A 21,766-nucleotide genomic window follows, 5' to 3' on the forward strand; every position below is an offset into this window, starting at 1 on the left:
TAATATTTCTTAAATGATTATTTAACCAAATAGTCATCTTTTTCAGTTTTGCATTACTAAGGCCCTACTATGTGTAATCTCGAACGTGCTATAAATAAAAATTTTAAAATATTTACCATATTCTATATTGATTGCCATATCACTTCACAAAAACTATAATATTGAAATAAATTAACATCCTAATAATTGTATATTAGTAAACTAGAACAAGTTCACTTACAGAAATCATGAAATTATTGAGTGACAACAGAAATTCAAATCTATATATGCTCTTAAGGAATATATAAATGTAATAACTATTATTTATTAACTCCTATGTACAGTGTGCCAACTTCCTTACATAATATTCCTTCATTTGCTACCTTGAAGAAATCTTAGATTTAAGGCCATTATGTCCATTACAGGTGAAACCCTTAGTCCTCAAAAATTAATTAATTAAGTTAAACTTAAGCTGGGATTTAAACTCAGATTTACTTGACCCCAAACTATGTGCTATCTATCACCCTCCATGACCACTAACTCCAGTCTACTACATTCTAGAATGCGGAAAATTCCAAATGGGAGTTAGTTTGTTCTATGCGGTTCTGAAGCAGGGTTTCTCTACTCAGGCTTATTATTAAGTGTAATATAAGCAAAGTATTTTGAAAAGGCTAAAAGATTATGATTAAAATAAAGCAAATGTAAAGTGGCCTGAACATCATGAAACTCTTCAGAGGACAGGAGGGTCTGATCAAAGCAATTGCATATTTTGAAATTATGAGAGATACCTCACAGAACTTAGAGGCTTACCTAGAGAAGTTAGCTGAAAATATTCTACTTAATTCCAATAATTTAATAGCATAAGGAGGTCAGCCATTTTCCAACAAAAGGAAAGGTGTATAATTGTGACTGAAAGATTCTGGAAGCTTCAAATGATGTACCCAAGATGTTATGACAGATTGCTTTTATCACTTAATGTTTTACATGTATCTGGTTGATCTGTTTTTTCAATTAACTTAGTGGATGTGGAAGTTTGACATCACGTTAAGGGCAAATATGGTTTGGATAAAATAAAGAAAGCTTTTCATTGGTTTTCATGATTAAATAGCTCATAAATTAGAAAAGCATTGCTGGGACGCCTGGGTGGCTCAGAGGGTTAAAGCCTCTGCCTTCGGCTCAGGTCATGATCCCAGGGTCCTGGGATCAAGCCCTACATTGGGCTCTCTGCTGGGTGGGGAGCCTGCTTCCTCCTCTCTCTCTCTGCCTGCCTCTCTGCCTACTTGTGATCTGTCAAATAAATAAATAAAAATCTTAAAAAAAAAAAAAGAAAAGCATTGTTATACTTTGTTGAGCCTCAACTTTCTCATCTTCCATATCACAGCTACATTCTCATCGCCACTTTGATAAAACATCACAGGATCGAGGAGCCAGTGTACATCATCTGAGCATATCATTATTTATATCCCAATTTTTTAAGAACATGTCTTGATGAACTGAGATCTGATATAACAGTCTGTTAATTAAAAGAGTTGGAGAGAAGGGACTGATATATTTTAGATAATCCTCTTGAGAAGAATGCACACTTTAATTAGGGTAACTATGATATTCCCAAGGTAATGTGGATTGAAATTTGAAGTCAAAACATAAGTCTTGGTGACAATGATCATTCATAAGGATGTAAATTAGGTACCTTGGCTAATAGGGACAAAGTTGCAGGCAGACTAAACTAAAATGAGAGGTCTGTCTTAACAGACAGAAAATAGAAACCTGCAAACAGAGTAAGCCCAAATACTACCAGATACTTCATTATGCAAGAATGCTCTCCAAAGTTGACCCACTGACAACCCCAGCCACAGACAGAGAGCAAATGCAAGGCAGGCTAAATACTTTATACATATTGAAGTATGGCCAAAATACATAACACTTTTATCTGAAAACATGTTATATGGGCATTGTAGAAGATCACTGAATCACTATTGTGGATTCCAGTTCCTCCTTTGCTGTCCTTCATGCCCTATATTTGCATCATGTTCTTCCATGCCTGAAAAGAGCTAAGCTGGATAGAATGAACCTTCCTCTTCAAAATTAGGGCTAATTCTAAGGTTTAGATAGCACAATAGAGACTCTGAGACCACACTCAATACTGGCTATGCAGTTGAAGTCATCAATGAAGCTAATAAGCTAATAAACCTAACATTAAATAGCCCTCAACTTTGGGCCCTAATTTTGTTTTTATGACTATAAATCAATAATACCCAAACTTCATATTTACCCAAATTTGTGGTCAGAACTGAATTCTGCAGGTAAACCACTGAAATATAATTATTAAAAATTATTCTTACATCCATTAAAACTATTATGAACAAGGAAGCTCGTAATCATCTAAAATTCACTTCACATTTTGGTCGTGGGAGCTCAATTCATTCTTGTCTTGCTTAAGGAAAATAATTATTTCTGAAGAATTTTTACATGTACTAAATTTAGGTTCCCATTAGTCCTCAGTATTCTAGATGAATTTAACTTGGCTTGGGTTATATGGCTGATGAAATGGAAGATACCTTAGAAGTTAGACTATCAGGGAGAGACTAAACTCTCAACAAAGATGACTTTATCAATGACAGTAAGTAGGGAGGTTGGGAGTGGTTGTGTTGGGTGTCTAAGAATTGTTCTATTTGATAGTCACACGAACCAAAAACTTATATAATCATTTATTACAGTGCCTTTTTCTAACATACTGCAGTTGAAACTTTGAGCCCAGGGATCATCTTGTAAGCATATAGGAAGTTTATCATTCCAAGGAAATAAATGTATCTTGACTCTCCCTGGACTTGCTGTTTTCCTAGTACATAGGAAACAAAGAGAAGTTAAGGTTCTATAAGTCAAAAATGATGGAGAGATAAGAGGATGCATTTTGCCATCTATGAAGAATAAATGTACCCTGCTAAGTGGCTTCACATAAAGGATAATTTTTTAAAAATCCATAAAAAGTCTAGCACAATGCTGCATGCAACATGTCAAACATTTTATTATGCACTTGAGGTGGTATTTTCTTGGGATATAAAAAGTATTGCTCTTGACCAAGTAACTTTTAGGAGAAATTTAGGATGTTAAATGGCAAAGGTAAATATGTTTTTTTACTTGAGAAAATATTAACCAGTTCTATATGGCCTGCTTCCACAATATGTCCCTTTTGCTGTCATCATTTTCTTTGCTGAATCATTATTTTATAATATTTATATAGTTTCAAATTATTTTCTTTTTCAAGCAGTTTATGGACTTTAAGTACATTGTCAAAAGAGCATTGAGGGGCATAATAAAATAAAATATACGTATAAAAAGCTAAATAAAGTACATAAAATATGCAAAGGCACACACAAACATTTTTATTGAGAATTGTGTGTCAGGTATTACTATTATCATATAAATATATATATGTATATGTTTATACATAAAATATATACTTGTATTTCTGTCTCTGTATTAGAATTATTTTATGTTAATTAATTTGAGAGAGAGAGAGAGAGAGTGCATGTGCATGAGCACACAGGCCAGGGGGGAGGGGCAAAAGGACAGAAAATCTCAAGCAGACTTCCCCTCAGGTGGAGCTTGATCCCAGGTCCCTGAAATCAAGAGTTGGAAGCTTAACCAACCGAACCACCGAGGCACTCCGATGTTATCTTATTTCTCAGCAAGTCTGTCAGATATATGACACTATCGCTAAATTCAGGTAAATTAAGGAACTTGCTTAAAGTCTCAAAGCTAGTAATTTTTACTGGGGAAAGACCTATAACCCAGATGTCTCTGGTTCCAAAGTTCATAATGTCTCATTTTATCATCTTTTATCTGGAAATTTATTTTTTTTCCAATTTATTTATTTTCAGAAAAACAGTATTCATTATTTTTTCACCACACCCAGTGCTCCATGCAAGCTGTGCCCTCTATAATACCCACCACCTGGTACCCCAACCTCCCACCCCCCCGCCACTGCAAACCCCTCAGATTGTTTTTCAGCTATCTGGAAATTTAAATAGCAAAAGTAAGCCTCTAAGTACATAATATGGAAACATTAAAATCTTTGTGATTTACTCCTGGATTATTTCATGCTGCCCCAAACCACACATATCCTACTTTTGGCTTCTTATTTCCCCAAATACCGTCACTTATTACCAACAGAATCCTCTTAAATACAACGTAATTTTATAAAAGCACTTAAACACAAAGTTAGGTCTCCAACCTTTGAGCCTCTCTTCTTCTACTTCTCACGGCGCAAATCCCTCCACTGGATTTATTTTTTTTAAAGATTTTATTTATTTATTTGATAGACAGAGATCACAAGTAGGCAGAGAGGCAGGCAGAGAGAGAGGAAGGGAAGCAGGCTCCCTGCTTAACAGAGAGCCCGACGCGGGGCTCGATCCCAGGACCCTGGGATCATGACCTGGGCCGAAGGCAGAGGCTTAACCCACTGAGCCACCCAGGCGCCCCCCTCCACTGGATTTTAAAGCATGCCCACCATCTGGCCACACTGTACTTCCCTACTGAGCCTCATTTTCTCTCCTAAGTGTGGATTTTATTCAAATCTTTCCTCACTCATGTTTTGTCCTTTTATGCTTGTTTCATTTCCTATATTCCCCTAGATGAGCTTTAATCTCTCATGCATCTTTTGATTATATTCATGTTTTAGACATAGTTCAAGTTCCACTTTCTCCAACCCATATAGATTTCTTTCTTAGTTCTGCCCTAACTTCATGGTCTACATCACTCAGCTACCTAAAGATTCTTAGAAGTATTCTTGGCAATAACAAGCTCCATCTTCTTGGAGCAACACTTGACCTTTTCTATTGCTGATTTCCTGGGCCTTTCTCAGTATCTATTTCTCTTCAGCATAAGCTCCAGAAACTGGTCAGTTTTTTTTTTTTTTCTTTACTTGTTAATTTCTCTCTTACTTCATCTTTTATTTTGCGTGAGATGTACAACAGTCTTTCCCAACCCACAATCATTCATATAACTCAAATACTCATGAAGCAACTAAGATATATGCTTGGGTTAAATTTAAGGAGTTTATATTTTTTATAGGAAAACATATAAGAAAAAAATTAAGAAAACATGTTGTAGACTCCTGACACATAAAAGACTTACTATGAGACCTAATAACAATCCTAACATTTGCAACACATTGAGACATATAAATACTAATCCCTAAATTTTCCCCAAGTGCTACAGAATGACTCGGTATTTTGTTTTTGTAAACCCTCCCCAGGTGATGGTCCAGGTGCTGTAGAGAATAAATGGTGGACCTTGCCATGTTTTAGACCTAACCCATTTAAATTCAACATTTGAAATTGTGTCTAGATAGAAGTCATCATTTTCTTAGATCATGATTAACTTTAATAGCTAGTATTTTTTTAAGATTAATCTCCCCCACCCAAGAAACTGACATATGTACACACTGACATTTATCGTCTCATTAATGATAAGAAAAAAATGGTAAATGTACACACAATGGCTGCCTTAAGGACCCATGCTTAGCAACAGGTCATTCAAAAACAGTGAACAACAAACATGGTTGTGAAAAATTCCATCCTGTATGTGGTTAGCAGAACCACTACTTTGATTTTCTGTCTCTAACTTAAAATAAAGCCAAATCCATTATCTTTTAAAACAGTATAAGCTGTAGCATATCAAATCATGGAGTCTTGAAATGTTTACATATTATGCTTCTGTATCTACTTTTTTTCTATAGAAAAAAATGGATCATAAAGTCTTTTATGTTCTTCTTAATCTGTATCTAAAATGTCCTTTTTATCCGCAGAGAAACCACTGTGACATAGGTCCTATCACTTATATCCTAACCACCACAGTGGTTTCTTCATTCAACCAAATCCATCCTGCATTTTGCAGTCAGATTAAAGCATAGCCAAGTATCAGTTCCCTCATGTCTTTCTCCTATACTCCCCTCTCCCCCATCAATACAATCTGATGTTTTGACATGAAAGGTTGTGCTTCTTCACTCAATAATCAAGATCACTTTGAACTTTTCCTTAATTTTCTGAGTTTTGCTTTGTTTCCTAATCTGAACTCTCCAATCATGGTACACATAGCACTTATTTTTTTTGTTTTTGTATATGCCAAATTCATTTTACCTCTTAGTACTTGCTTGCAACCCAGTTCCCCTGGCAATGTAATTCCTCTGCTCTCCACTTGCATGTGTCTCAACTCAACTCCTTAGAATTGATTTCACTGTCATGGTCACTGTCATTGTCACCCTGCCCCCACTACCCTCACGCCCTCAATGGCTCTCTCCCTCTGCTTTCTTTTCCCTTGCCTATAACTTGAATTTCACATAAATATTTAGTTGTAATTGTATGAATCTGTGGGTAATCACCTTAAGGAACTGTAGGTTTAAGAAGGAACAGCATCTTTATTTTGTACTATCACTGATTTCTAGGTCTAATACATCCATAATTGATATTCTGATTATATATCAAATAAAAAAAAAACTATTTTTTTAAAAAGTTCATCTTCAGTTACTGACCATGGGAAAAATGTTGGCAAATACACTGAGTATCTTAAGTCTTCCAGGACTTCCCATATTTCCTATATAACAATGTTGTGAAAGGAGCTAAATACATGTTTCAATCAAATATCAGCATTCAGATGATGGGAGCTGTCAATCATTTCTCCAATATGGCCAATAATTAGTAACTCACAAAATCATAGTACTCTAAAAACTTTTGTATTATAGTAGTTATATGTGACATTTTAAGGTAACTTATTAAAATTACACATGACGAGAATTTTTTGTATCATCAAGTGAAAAAGTATAACTTTGAATTATGGATATGTATACTTGTACTACAAAAGGTTGCCATATATATTATATACATTATATAGTTTGAAATAATGATGACTAGAAAGAATTTACCTATGTACCTACTCCCATGAAATTTTTAAGATATGAATCAGGCTGGAAAATAATGAGAACAGTATAGCTTTTACTCATTATTCTGAATGAGAAGCCAGGTGAGAATATCAGACTTTTACAATTTATTCCTGAGGATCTAAATGTGTACATGAAAAAAATCACTAAGAATGAAGATTGGTAAAGGAAGACTTTGAAAAGCTTCTTGGTGTGCACACTATATTCTTTTTCTAGCCACATGAGCAGAGGTGACGTGACCTAGCTTTTCTAGACAGATCTGCCTCAGACACCCATTCACAGCCAGCCCTTTTATCAATGATCACTTCTGTGAATTCTTTCAAGTTTTTAACACAAATGTCTTAGTGGTGCCACACGACTGTCTCCTCAACCTGTGTGAAAAGCAATAATCATACAATATTCATGGAGATTCCAACAATGAGAACTGTGTTGGAAATAAGGGATAATGTTCCATAGATGCAGTATATCTATTTTATGTCCATTGGTGCCAGGTTCCTAAAGCCTACTTATAAATGCTTTTCTTTGTCACTGCCCTGATGCTCAACATACCTATTTCCAAAAAGCAGAAATAGAACAGTGAGTGTACTGTGCAGTGGTCTGAGCTGTTTTTAGAATGGATAGTATTTTACTAATAAATAACTCCCACCCTGCTGCCTAAACACAAAGCCTTCAAGGGCACCACCATGTAATTGGATGCCATCCACTGTAAGTATTCTCCAGCCACCTGAATCTTATTGCTGTTATTGTTCAAAGGAAAATGGTTTTAAAATGTTAGAACATTCATTTAGGTCACAATTAAACGTTCAGCAGCAATAGTCCAGAGGGTAAACGGTGGTTTAGGGTATATAGAATCACATTTTCAATGTCTAAAATTTGAAGAATTTTATCATTTGGAATTGAGGTTTTTATTTTTATTTTCCAATGCTTTTGCAGGAAAAAGGAAGTTATTTTGGTAGTGATTTTGCACATTATTTGTTCTGCTGATATGAGAGTAGATACTGAGAACTGAATTGTTATTTTTAACAGGTAAGAAGTTGAATTTTGAGATTTGTCAAAGATAATGGGGACTTGATAAAGACAATAATGTCCATATAAAGAAAGACTCTAATTTTTCTGTGCTATCAGAGCAATAGAGAAAATGTGTAGGAGATCAGTCGTAAAATCACCTTGTCTCACTTTAAGGATTCATTAAGCTTCATAAAATGAATGCTTTGCATATTGTTCTTCATAATAAGAAATGTTATTTTGAATATATAAATCACTTGTTTGAGGTAAATTACCATTTAGTTTTCCAAAAAACAGTTGTCATTCATTCCTTTTTTTTTTTTTAATGATCTCTGACATGTTGTAATTGCATGACATGTGGGCTTCCCTCAACAGTAATGGATGGCTTTAGAGCCATGTGTCATAAAATGTGCTCTTCACCAAATGACTTCATCAGCACAATCTTGACATCGTAGGGAGAATTCATGCTGTCCAAATATATGTAAACATAACTAGGCCAAGTAAATGACACTCATTAAGATCTGGCCTCGGGAAGCCTGGGTCTGAATCCAACATTGCAGCTTTCTAACGCTGTGTTTGGGCCAGTCACATGGTCTTTCAGAGTTTTAGCTTTATCGGTTACATGGTTGTTGCAAATGATTAAATAAGATTATGCCTGGATAGTTATAAATTATATAAAGTGAATTGTACTTTTTGTAGGTATATTGACTAAAGTGTATGGTGGTATTGCATCCATCTCTCAAAACATGTGATTATTTTCATTTGGTTATTTCCATTATTGTTTATTTCATGAAGGGATCTCCAATTTTGTTTATTATGGTATCCATGATGATCACGTGCTCAATAAGTATTTATTGAATAAATGATTAAATAAACTAAAAATTAAAAAATAATAATAATAAATAAATAAAAATATACTCCAAGCATAAAATCACTCTAATGAAGTATCTATTAAGCAGCAGACAATGTGGAATCCTGATACACGGAGATAAACTTTCAGATAGAGACTTCTCCTTAAGTACAATTATTCACCATTAAGGGAAAAAAATGCATTGGCCCCCGAATGAATAAAGGGGGGGGGTAGCTACTAAGGCACATTTGCTTTATAATTTAACAGAGAAATAGAGACTGAAAAGATGCAGACTTCCTGCCCTATGTCCCTCAAGCCTTCATAATGCAACTAATTAAGCACCATCAAAAGGTTTATCTCCTTATTAGTGTGTGAGACCAGGTTTAAACTTAGGCAAATGCCATCTGACCAGCCCTATTTAGATTGCCTTATAAACTTAAAATCACTCCTGATTTGACCATAACACCTCCTTTTTTTTTTTTAAACAAATCCCATTTACAGATTTGACTATTGGAGGATTAATAATAAAGATGATAGGTGCAAGAGGACAAATATATCAAGAAGGTGGTCTCATGACAGTAAGAAGATAAGTTTATTATAAGGAAAAAGGGTCAGTAAGGTCCAAACAGGACTTTTTTTTCCAAGACTGTACACAGTGCATAAAATCAAAGAGGGGTGTGTATGTTTTCCTTAAAACTCTTGTGAGGGGCGCCTGTGTGGCTCAGTGGGTTAAAGCCTCTGCCTTCGGCTCAGGTCATGGTCTCAGGGTCCTGGGATCGAGCCCCGCATCGGGCTGTCTGCTCCGCGGGGAGCCTGCTTCCCTTCCTCTCTCTCTGCCTGCCTCTCTGCTTACTTGTGATCTGTCTGTCAAATAAATAAATAAAATCTTTAAAAAAAAAAAAAACTCTCTTGTGATCTACATTCCATTTCCCATCTTGAGAATTGATTCTTATTTGAGAAATTGCATCAAGATGTTACTAAAAACCATATAGAGCTATAAGCTGCCAACAGTCTGCTCTTTGGGGATGCACTGTGTTATCTTTATTCTGAGATCACGTTTCATTTCCTCCTCTCTTTACTGAAGTATAACAGTGTTTTATTAGTTTCAGGTGTACAACATAATGGTTTAACAATTCTATACATTACTTGTTGCTCAAAACAGTAAGTACAGTCATCATCTGTCAAACATTATTAAAACATTAATGATTATATTCCTATGCTGTACTTTTCATTTCCATGACTTCTTTTATGACTGGAAGTCTGTATCTCTTAGTCCCTTTTATTTCACCCATCTCTCCATACTACCTAAAGCAATCTACAGATATAATGCAATTCTATCAAAAAATCTAAAGTATGTTTCACAGAAGTATAACAAATAACAGTAAAATTCGTATGGAATCAGAAAAGATCCAAATAGCCAAAGTAATCGTCAGGAAGAAGAACAAAGCTGGAGATACCACAATTACACATTTAAAGACTCATTACAAACCTGTAGTAATCAAAACACGTGTGGTACTGGCACAAAAACAGACCCTGAGAACAATGGAACAGAAAAGAGCCCAGAAATACAGCCACACGTCTATGGTCAATTGATTTACAAGAAAAGAGCCAAGAATATCGAATGGGCGAAGAGACCCCCAATGAATGGTACTGAGAAAACTGGACAGCCACATGCCAAAAAAATGAAATCGGACCATATTTTTTACACCATATGCAAAATAAGTTCAAAATGGATTAAAGACCTAAATGTGTGACCTGAAATCATAAAAGTACTATGAGAGAACATACATAGTTATTTCTGACATTGGCCATAGCAACATTTTTCTAGATAGGTCACTTCAGACAAGAGAAGCCAGAAAAAGAAAACCAAACTATTGGAACTACACCAAAATAAACAGCTTTTGCACAGTGAAGAAAACCATCAACAAAATGAAATGGCAACCCTTCAGTGGAAGAAGATACTCGCAAAAGAGGCTAATAACCATAATATATATATAAAGCTTATACACTGAGTGTGGTGCATAAACAATGGATTTTGGAACACTGAAAAAAGTTAAATTAATTTTTTAAAAAAAAAAAAGCTTATACAACTCAACTCCCCCCAAACAAATAATCTGATTAAATGGGGAGAGAATCTGAACAGACACTCTTCTAAAAAGATATAAAGGTGGCCAACAGACACATGAAAAGATACTCTATCATTCATCCAGGAAATGCAAATCAAAACCACAATAAGTTATCACCACACTTGTTAACTAAAAATTCTGTGGTCTTAACTGATCCTTTCTCCCAGAAGATAAGTTCACATCTAACTTTGGATATGTAATCTGGAGTATCTCCTCCCAGGACAATGACATTAGCATCACTCCTGTAGTGACAATCACACCGCTGAGAGATCTTATTAGAGTATTTGATATTGCACCCATAATCCAGGAGAAAAATATATTTTAAAGGGTTTAAAAATAAAGACGAAGGTATAAGATAGGGTTCAGTAAAAGGTTTTAGAATGTGACCACTAATTGGACATGGGAGCTGAAGTACCTAAAAGTATCACATCTGATGTCAGAAATCAGCATTCAATAATTTGAAAGCACTATTAGAAAAAAAAACAGAAAACCCACTTTGTCTCCAATTATCAAAGGTGATTTGCATACATTTTTCACAGAAATGATAACCATAGTTTACCTACTGTGTCCGAAGCACTGTAGAAATGAAGAGAGTCAAATAAAGACTGCTCTGCCTTTGAGGGGAGCTTACCTGTTGCTGCAAAGCTTTTCATGGAAAGAAGTGATCTTCACCTTGTTTCCCAGGACAGTTCAGCATGGAAACGATCATTTCTCTTCCCTCTCCATTCTCTAGCTTGCTCCTCACTGTAAGAGAAACCATAATTTTCTCAGTGGAGAAATGGATGACAGCCAGACATCTACTAGACCATGTTAACCAATAAAAGATGTCCTACGCACATACAACTTCAACAACCAAAACACACACAACAGGAACTCTGCTAATCTCTGTTCTAGTTAGGACTGACTTAACCAATAGGCACTATAGAAGCATTGTGTAGGATATACAATTCTTCCAGAGGCCCACAAATTATACTTTCAGTATTTTTTAAAATATTTTATTTATTCATTTGACAGAGAGAGAGATCACAAGTAGGCAGAGCAGCAGACAGAGAGCCCAATGCGGGGCTCGATCCCAGGACCCCGAGATCATGACCCGAGCCGAAGGCAAAGGCCTAACCCACTGAGCCACCCAGGCGCCCCATTTTCATTACTTTTAAAATCAGAATAAATTTTTAAGAAAATGTTTTAATCTACAACATAGTGTATTGATATTTTTATCAGTGCAGTCATGTGTGTCATCAGTACAAAAGCATTCAGGGCTCAAGGAAGGTTTAAGGAAGCTGATGCTGATGGTTTATGAGGCAAGCCAAGATTTTCTAAATGGTAGGCGGGTAAATTCCAATAACTGGATTCCACAAATTCAACAGAACTTCTTAAAGTTTAAATTTGAGAATAAGCGATAAACAATTTAATTTCACCCTCAAGTCCTAGCCATTACTCCTAACAGAACATACCAAAATCATCGTATTTGCAAGTTGATAAACATGGCATGATTTGTAATAAAATCAATACCATTATTATTATTATTATTTTTAAAGATCCTATTTGACAGAAAGAGATCAGAAGTAGGCAGAGCAGCAGGCAGAGAGAGAGGGGGAAGCAGGCTCCCCGCTGAGAAGAGAGCCCGATGTGGGGCTCGATCCCAGGACCCTGGTATCATGACCTGAGCCAAAGGCAGAGGCTTAACCCACTGAGCCACCAAGGAGCCCCAAAATTAATAACATTCTTTATTCTTTGACCCTTTTCTAGCTTGTTGTGGACCTATGCCTGAAGAGGGAATTAGTAAATTGTACAATCCTCCTGTTAGAAGCTGGAGGAGGGTCAGTAATGTATCCTCCTGACTGAAATGGTACTTAAATACCTCCCCCCCCAAAAAAAAACAAACAAACAAAGTAAGCCATTCTACAGTGTTTATTCAGAGTTTTATTTAGGGTAACTTACCAACAGGGGCAGTTGTCTAGGCAGGCAATCCAGAGCGCTATACAAAAACCACCCCACAGACCTCAACCCACAGCTTTTATAGGGTGAGGGGGCTGGTGGTGTGGTCACAAGGTAGTTAACTCGAGTAAAACCATCTGTGCACCAGCTCTCCTCTAGTTATCTCAACTAGAGCCTTCGGTGCACCAGTCTTCTCTACTGGTTATCTAAAGCAGTGTCACCTATGCACCAATGGGGAGAGCAAGATGGGAGCCTGTGTTGTCAGCACTCTTGCATTCCAACCACAACATCTTTATGACCTGAAAAATCTTTGCACAGCATTCTTCTGTGATGACTCTAGGAGCAGCTATTGGGAAGTGACATGCATCCTTATGCCACAGCAATTAAATATTGATAGGAGATATGCCAGTGACCTGGTAAAGGGGTCCTTTCCTCAGACCTAACAGTCTTGCAGGTGGGCTCTCACAATCAGGCCTAGAGAGTGCAAGCAATCAAGTAGAAAATTAGATATGCAAGGAAACCACAACGATTTAGGATCTGGCCTACTTTTATAGGTAAACAATAAACATTCAAGGGAAATCAGAACTAGAATCTAATATCCATAAAGGTATGCTTCCTGATAAATAACTGATTGCTGATTCAGTTACTGATTCCTAAAATCTACTCCTAAATCAGTTACTGATTCTTAAAAACTATTCCTAAATAGTTATTGATTCCTAAAATTATCCTCACTCCTAGCAAAGGTAACCAAATTAAGACTAAGTTGCATATATTCAATTTTAAAAAACTTGGCCTCATTATTTACCTAAGTACATCAAGAATAGTAAATGGTCATTTAGGTTCTTTTAAATTTTACTGTGCTGTTGTGGGGGGCTTCGTTTTGCTTTGTTTTGTTTTTTATTATTTTTGTTTCATTTTTTTCTCCCAGATTTTATTTTTAAGAAATCTCCATACCCAACTTGCAGCTTGAACTCACAATCCTGAGATCAAGAGTTGCACGCTCTACTGACTGAGTCAGTCAGGCACCACAAGATTTGTGCATTTTTATTGTATCTAAATTATACTTCAATAAACATGACTGTAGAAGAAAAAAAGGAGGAAATTGGTATTAACCATTCATCACCACATCCTTCCAGGCATTTGTGGGAACAATGCCTTAGATCATCAGTTGGCCTGTCTTATTGATAAAGAAGCTGAGGCCAGAAGTAGTCCAGTGATTTTCTGAACCAATAAAACAGGAAGAGCACAGCTGGAACCAGGGCCTCTTTTGGGCTCCTTCCCCACAAGTCAGAACCCTCCAGGTAATGGTCAGCTCTGGTGACCGGGGCCTTCTCTGTGTTGATGAACCCAAAGACACAGACCCTGTGTAACCCGGAGGACTCTCACAGAGGGGTATCAGTCAGACACAAAACCAGGATTGCAGGTCAACCCAAGAAAGAGCCTGGATGAGTTGTCTGCTGAGCTCCTCTTAAGGAATTTTAGATTGAACCTTTAATAGCCTTTCAAGGTTAAGCGCCAAGCCAAATACTTGCCATCAGACTCGCAACCAATACCTACCTATTTGGTTACTTCCTCTTTTCCTGAGGTCCTCAAACTATCCTGAGGCTGCTTAAATCCTAAAACTATCTGAGCCTGCTTAAAGCAGTCTGGTCATATCTATGCCTAAGCATGTCTTTCTCAAATAGGACATTCCACTCAAAGCCTTGGTAATACAACTGATACTTCTAATGGTGTCATGTTACGAGGAGAACAGACTTTTATTGAATTTATGCAAATGACTATAATTGATTTCACATTGTGTCATTGCCACAAACTCCAGTCAAAACCTTCCTGGATATCAGTTTACATCTACTCTAATTCACAACTCCCATCTGGCATTAATATCTATGCCCCAGAGCCTGTACTTATTTTACTATCATTTCTCTCTTTAAGAAAGCCTCTTATTGATTAACAACCCAACCCCACTGGATTCCCTTAACCAAAGCATATAAAGGCCTTAATAGCTTTTACTCAATGGGGAATAAAAGGTCTTCAGTAACTCAACAAATTAGCAAAACCCTGTAATTCCTTTACTCTTTTAGAACTGAGAAAGCTTGTATTTTATCAATGACTGCCTCTGGCATCACCTCTGTCTTACCCAACCAGATGACACCCAGGAATTTTACTTGTGGACCTGGTCCTTGGATCTTGTCCACATTTCCCTCTGATTCTGGGGACTCTTGGTATGTCTGTAATGACTTAGCTGCTTGAGACAGGGAGGATAAATAAATCATCACAAGTTACCTGAAATCACTAGAAAATAGCAAAGATGATGCTGGCTGATCTGTAGGTAGAGATTAGGCTGTTTGGCCTTGATACTTTGTCCCCCATAACCATCAATAGCCTTACTCTCTCCCCAAAATTTTGAGGGGTTTCCATAGATGTATGCATTCAGCTCCAGTGTCTACTAAAGCTAACAGGGTCTGTTAGTACAAAACCAAGAAATTATTAATTCAACATGGTGTCTCTGATCACCCCTTACTGCACACACTAGAGGGCAATGTTGCCTTAACCCCTAACTCTCCAGGGGTGAGGGGTGGTCATCCTTGAATTTCCTCAATTAGTGGAGGTGCACTTGGCAACACACCTGGCTTTTTTGAGCCTTCCTTCAAGGGAGTAAACTGGTTTTCCTTAGGCAACACCTTCCATTGGCTTACCAAGACTGAATTTGGTTGTTTCTCTTTTCTCTCAAGGTCTCAGATAATATTAAATCTTGCCACAACTGTTTTGAGAGACTGTAATGGGCCCTCTTTCCACCGTTTTATCATTGGCAAGTCCTTTGGTTTTTTTGTGTGTGTTTTCAACCTATTTTCGCTATGACAGATCCTTTTGGTTTCACTTGTCAGCCAGCACAGAAGCTACTCTAGCAATGTGTTGACACTGAAGTCTCTGGGGCTGACTCTAAGAGGTCTTCCATACCAGATGAAAACCATTCTTCACCAGGGCCTCTGAAATGCTGAACATAAATACCAGGTTTCATTCCTAGTTCATGAATAATTTCTTACAGTTCTTCTATTGTGGTCTAATGTAAGAGAAGAAAGGGAACATCCCCTTCCTGAGGCCAAGTTATCTCAATGCTAGCTATGAGTATATAATAAATAATATATAATAAATTAATATAATAAATGCTAAATGCTAGCATTTATTCAATCAAATCAGTTAAGTTCCTGAGATTATCACCCATGCTTGTGGTATGTAGTCTTTGTCGCAAGGCAGGTTGATCAGTGACTGAGGCCATTTTTGACATCGCAGAGCCATTTAACATAATGTTATGTTCCCCCAGTATCCCATAGTCCTAACACCCAAACTGCCACCCTCACCTTAAAGTAGCTCCTTAGCTCTACCAATTCCACAGCGACTGGAATTCCAAACACCAAAAAATTCATTTTTGGTAATATGTTGACTAAGCCAATTGTTGGAGGAGGGTCATGATGTATCCTCCAAACTGAGAAGGCACTTTAATACCAAAAGCAAAGCAAGCCATTCCATAGTGTTTACACAGTTTTTACTTCAAGGAAAAATCAAATGCACCATGAATCCAGGAGGTGTACAGCCATTCTCAATGTTCATTCCCAGCTGCCCTGGCCAAGCCCAGATCTTAACCCACAGCTTTTATAAAGTGAGGCACATGGTGGTGAGGTCACAGGATAGTTACCTAAAATGGTGCCAACTGTGTGGCAAAGGTGAGGACAAGATGGAAGGCCGAATATAGTCAGTGTCATCAGCATTCTTAAACCTCCAAACTTTCCTAATTACCATGATTTGTAACAGTAAATTCCTGCACGAATGTAGCCACTGATTAAGTATAGTAATGTGACATTTGAAGTATAATGTCTTCATTTCTGACCAGATCAGGGATTTATATTTAGTACAGATATATTCTAGATCTAATTCTGCTATCTTCTAGAAACCATGATTAACCAGGCTAAGTCCATGATTAAACACTCCTTTCTCACATATCACATATGTGGTATGTTGCACCTCACATATGTGTACAAACATAACATAGGAATGTGATAAAGAGACAAAATTCAGGAGCAACTAGGAGAAAGACTGATTTTAGAGAGGGGTGTCTACGTGGCTCAGTCATTTATATTCAATTCTTGAATTTGCCACGGGTGATGATTTCACCACAGGTCATGATTTCAGGGTCCTGGGATCAAGCCCCATATCAGCTCCAAGCCCAGCCAGGAGTCTGCTTGAGGATTCTCCCCATCTCCTCTCCTTTTCCCTCTGCCCCTCCCCCACTTGCTCATGCTCTTTCTCTCTAAAATAAATAACGATAAATCTTTTAAAAAATGGTTAATGAGAAATAGAGACCTACAGGTTAACCACAAAGACAAATAGAATATTTCTCTCACAATAGATAAGAAGTGGTAAGGTAATTAAGAGAAGCAAATCCCTCTTAAAAAATATTAAGAATATGAAGTCTGAATGCATACAGAATTTTTAAAATGATGCTATGATTAGTAATAATAGTCCCATAAAAAATAACATTCTTGCACAGACTTGTATGTAATAAGAACTCAGAACCTAAGAAAACACAGAGCCAGTGTGGACCGAATGGCACAAGGAGAGAAATCTAGACCAGAGAGATGGGTACACTTAACTATATCTGGTTACATGCCTAGAAATACAAAATTAGAAATTAATGTGAAAACAACTGAGGAATACTTAAAATATGTGATATAATTTTTATGCTTATCTTATTATATGAGAAGGCTCATAATTTTATGTTAATTATTGTGATGCCCTTGTAAAGTTCCAAATTAAAAAAATTTAGAAACTTAATTTGATTTGCAGAATGTTGCCACTCACACAAAAAAATACAAAGAAAATACAAGATCTCAGTTTTTCAGTCTTACAAGAATAGTTTAAAATAGGGAAGAAATGCATTCCCTTGTGATTAGTTCCTTCAGTTCATGATTAGAAAATGTATGACATGGGCTATTTCTTTTTTTTTTTGACATGGGCTTTCTTTAATGGCTATTTCCCACACACGTGTATACATGTATGTTCATGCACACACAAACGTATTTCATGTGTATTTTAGCCAAAGAACATGTCTATCCCAGTTTTCTAGAGAAATCCATTTATTTGGGGGCAGATTTGCATGACTGGATAGGTTTGATGTCTTTTTATTTTATCCCTCTTAACATTTGTTGGTACTATTTCATCATTTTATATTCTTTGAGGTATTCTTTTTTTTTTTAAGATTTTATTTATTTATCAGAGAGAGAGAGTGAGCGAGCACAGGCAGACAGAATGGCAGGCAGAGGCAGAGGGAGAAGCAGGCCCCCTGCCGAGCAAGGAGCCTGATGTGGAACTCGATCCCAGGACGCTGGGATCATGACCTGAGCCGAAGGCAGCTGCTTAACCAACTGAGCCACCCAGGCATCCCTCTTTAAGGTATTCTTATTTGTGAACTTTTAATTTTCAATAAGAAACTCAAGTGTAGAGTCTGTTTTACTTTCTTCTGCATTCTCTGTGACCTTGGTGACACAGACTATAACACTGCAGGAATAAAAAAGTAGTGGATAAGCATAACTGAGTATTTTTGAACTGAAATTTAAATTGGTAGAGAAAGCAGTGCATCCTAAGCTAGGACCAGACCATTTTCTTAGATTAAATTCATTTCCAAAGCTCTTGCATTATTTCCTTTTCCTAAAGAGCCCTTGGCAAGAGGAGAGGAGCTCGCAAACCCTCATCAGTGAAGAGACAAGCTCCATTGTCAAGAAAGGTAACGCTGCTATTCACAGGGTCAAGCCATGTGAACCAACAGTGGTCAACCCATCACCATCTATACATGAGAAATACCTTTGTCCATCAGCTATAAGGAGACTGAGGACACCGGTGTTCTGGACACAAGCATTCCCAAAATTATGAACTTCCTTCCCCTAGAAGCTTTTTCAGTAAATCCTGTGATTTCATGTATTTATTTATTTTCAAATTGACTTGGTGGCCAGAGCCTCAGTGTGTGTGGCTGCTCCCACAGTGGCTGCAGAACTTTTATGTTGGAGATAAACGAGATATTTTCCACGCATGAAGAAAAGTTTGTTTCCATTTCCACCTCTATGTGTGCTGTACTTTATTTTAGACTTAAGTTCTGTTCAGACCAAAGTTTCTGTAGAGCTGCAGTGGGCTGTGCTCTTTTCAGCCTGACAAACAGCAATTTGGTGCACTTGGAACTCCTTATTAAGCTGTGGCAGGTCGGGGAGTCCAGAGCTAACAGAATTCTGCTAAATGATTGGCTGAGGCATTGGTGTTAGCTTAATTGTGCATTTGCCCTTTGACTAAAATTAGAGATTAAGTCCCCTCCCTGGGAACTGCATCTTTAGTTAGTAAGAAGTTGGACTGCACTTTCTAATTAGATCTTTTCTATTGCATCCTGCCATGGGGTTTCTACCTTGACAACAAGGCACAGCTCCATTATGTTCTCTTTTAGAAAAGATTTTCCCTTCACACCTTATGTGAGCCTGTTTCTGCTTTATATTAACATTAGCTCGCTGATTGTGATTGTACTGCATGTGGGAGGTTGGTAGCAATTGAGTTGTGGGCAACCTGCACAGTACCTTTCACTTTCCCTTTTTCATCGTGGCAGGATTAGCACAACATGGCTTTGTCCTAACAAAGACGACTTTGGGAGGATCTCACTGCTCAGATGACTCATCAGTAAAGTGGCTCAATGCTTGACCCACCTCTGTGCAATAGTTCATAATTCCCCTCATCACCTGATAGCATCTTTAATCATAGTACTGATTTTTTCAAATGCCATTTTTGAAACATAAAAACCTATTACCATAGAAGCTCTCAGAATATATGATGCAACAATATTAAAAGAACCTAAGTCAAAATTTTAAAGGAAAAATTCTGGTCCTGGAATTCGAAACCACATAGAATATCGGGGGTTCCTCTGCAATATATATTTTTCTTAGTGAATGATAGGGTACTGATGATTGAAGAGTATTTGTGGGGACAGTGAGCCTTTCCTCTTTTTTTCCCCTCTGTGTATTTTTTGTTGACATTGTCTTTGTTCTACTGGATCTTCTATAGGCTGTCCCCAGAAGAAAAAGGACAAGGGCGATATTCTTCATGGAGTTATAACGTGCGCGTTTACAAGCTCCTAAAATCCTCTAGCTGATGCTTGTTTCTGTTCTTGACTGAGCAGTGAGTCACCTGCACGAGGCACTGCGAAAATGATGGAACCCTTTCAAGTTAGCCAAGACTTTCTGCATAATGGTGAGTAGAAGAGGGAATTCCTGCCTTTTGAAGAAAAGATCTTAAAAAATTTCCAACCTATAAAATGTGGAGATAAGAAAACTTAGCTCTAAGATTCCTTCTGAAGCAAATAGTCTATAAGCCTATGATAATTTCTTTCCCTAAAGTGGTAATACCTCACAAAGCTTTACTTCTCCTAGGAAATGGGTAGCCAGCTGCGATCATAAAAGAAAATAAAGAGCATCTACAACCTCTGCTTCTTTATTAATTAAAATGAATACCTTTTAAAAACTCAGACATATTCTTAACTGTACAGTTACAGCATGTCTCATTGATTTTCCTGAGGCTTTTGATGGGAGTTTGTCCCATGTGAGGAGGAAATGCATCAACGCCACCCGCCACCTAAAAAGTCTTTTTTAATCCCATTCTGTTCCCAAACATAGGCCTTATCTTCCATCCAGGCTCTGGCATCATTGCCCTGTTGTATTAGATCAATGTAAATAGAAACTTTCATCTCTTGGAGTTTTAATAACTTGAGTTTATGACTGATATTCCAGACTCTAAAATAGGATGCATTTTATGGCTTTCAGGCATAGTTATTATATAGCGAGATGAATAGCAAAGTCAAATATTTGTCATGCTTTCAAGTTAAACACAAATGAAAGTATTTTCTATACTCAAAACTCATCAGAACTGAGGTTAGCACAAAGTGGAAGTTAAAAATCGCATTCCTTTAAATTAATTTTTTGCGTGATTAGAGGATGAGTCCATCTTTCCTGACTCTCCCATCCCCTTGTTATATCAAGTGCACTTGCATTATGTTGCTAATATATTGATGGAGGTCTCAAGAATTCCAACTGGCCAAATATTCATGCAATATGACTGCGACTTGCAATCTTGTCATACAATTTTGCAAAGTGCCTTTAAGATTTATTTAAGAAACCACCACAACAGGCTAACTGTGACTTACAGAATAAAGGAAAAATAATCGAACATATTAAAGACCTCTAATAATAGTACCCAATTTCTTTGGCATTAGTATTTTTTTCCTTATCCACTGTCAAATTAATACAAAACCTCAGCCCATCTTTGCTAAACAATTGCAGTCCCAAATTAATGCAATTATGATAAGAAAAAATGGGACTTAAAACTGGATTTTACTTCAAATGTGTTTATAATTATAATATACAGTACATATTCTGTTATTATTATATGTTATTTTATATATCAAATAATATATAAACATAATGTTCTAGTAAAAATGTCAGGTCTTTTGATATAGTGAAAGTCCCATGAACTCATATAATCATATTCTTCTCAGAAATTACCTTGGACAGAGCATACTTTACCCATTCACCAACCTTAGTCTTTTCATTTTCAAACATACACAGCCCACATACAGAGTTTGCAGTTTTACACTTGATAGTTTTTTTTAATATAGAAGTTAGATCATCTGTAATTTTTCATGAATTGCATTTGATGACAATATAATTTGGAATTCTTTTCATGTCAGTAAATTCACTTCTTTCTTCTAAAGTATTAAACAGCATCTTGTATCTTGCATCTTGTAGTACATGTATAGTTTGTTTTGTTCAACCACTCTTTAAATGTTTTAATGACATTTAAAGATTTAAAGGTTGTTTTTCATTTAAAAAGTCTTTTTAATCCCATAAT

General features: G+C 36.7%; 1 long non-coding RNA gene across 1 annotated transcript in view; it reads right to left on the reverse strand.

Annotated features, from left to right (window-relative positions):
* Window positions 1–21,766, reverse strand: part of LOC122917265 — a 146,475-nt gene that overhangs the window by 81,841 nt on the left and 42,868 nt on the right. Inside the window, exon 2 of the long non-coding RNA XR_006386370.1 lies at window positions 11,529–11,641. This is a non-coding gene — a long non-coding RNA (uncharacterized LOC122917265). The remainder of the gene's footprint in view (window positions 1–11,528; window positions 11,642–21,766) is intronic.

This window comes from Neovison vison, chromosome 1 (assembly GCF_020171115.1).
Source record: "Neovison vison isolate M4711 chromosome 1, ASM_NN_V1, whole genome shotgun sequence".
NCBI classification, from domain to species: Eukaryota; Metazoa; Chordata; class Mammalia; order Carnivora; family Mustelidae; genus Neogale; species Neogale vison.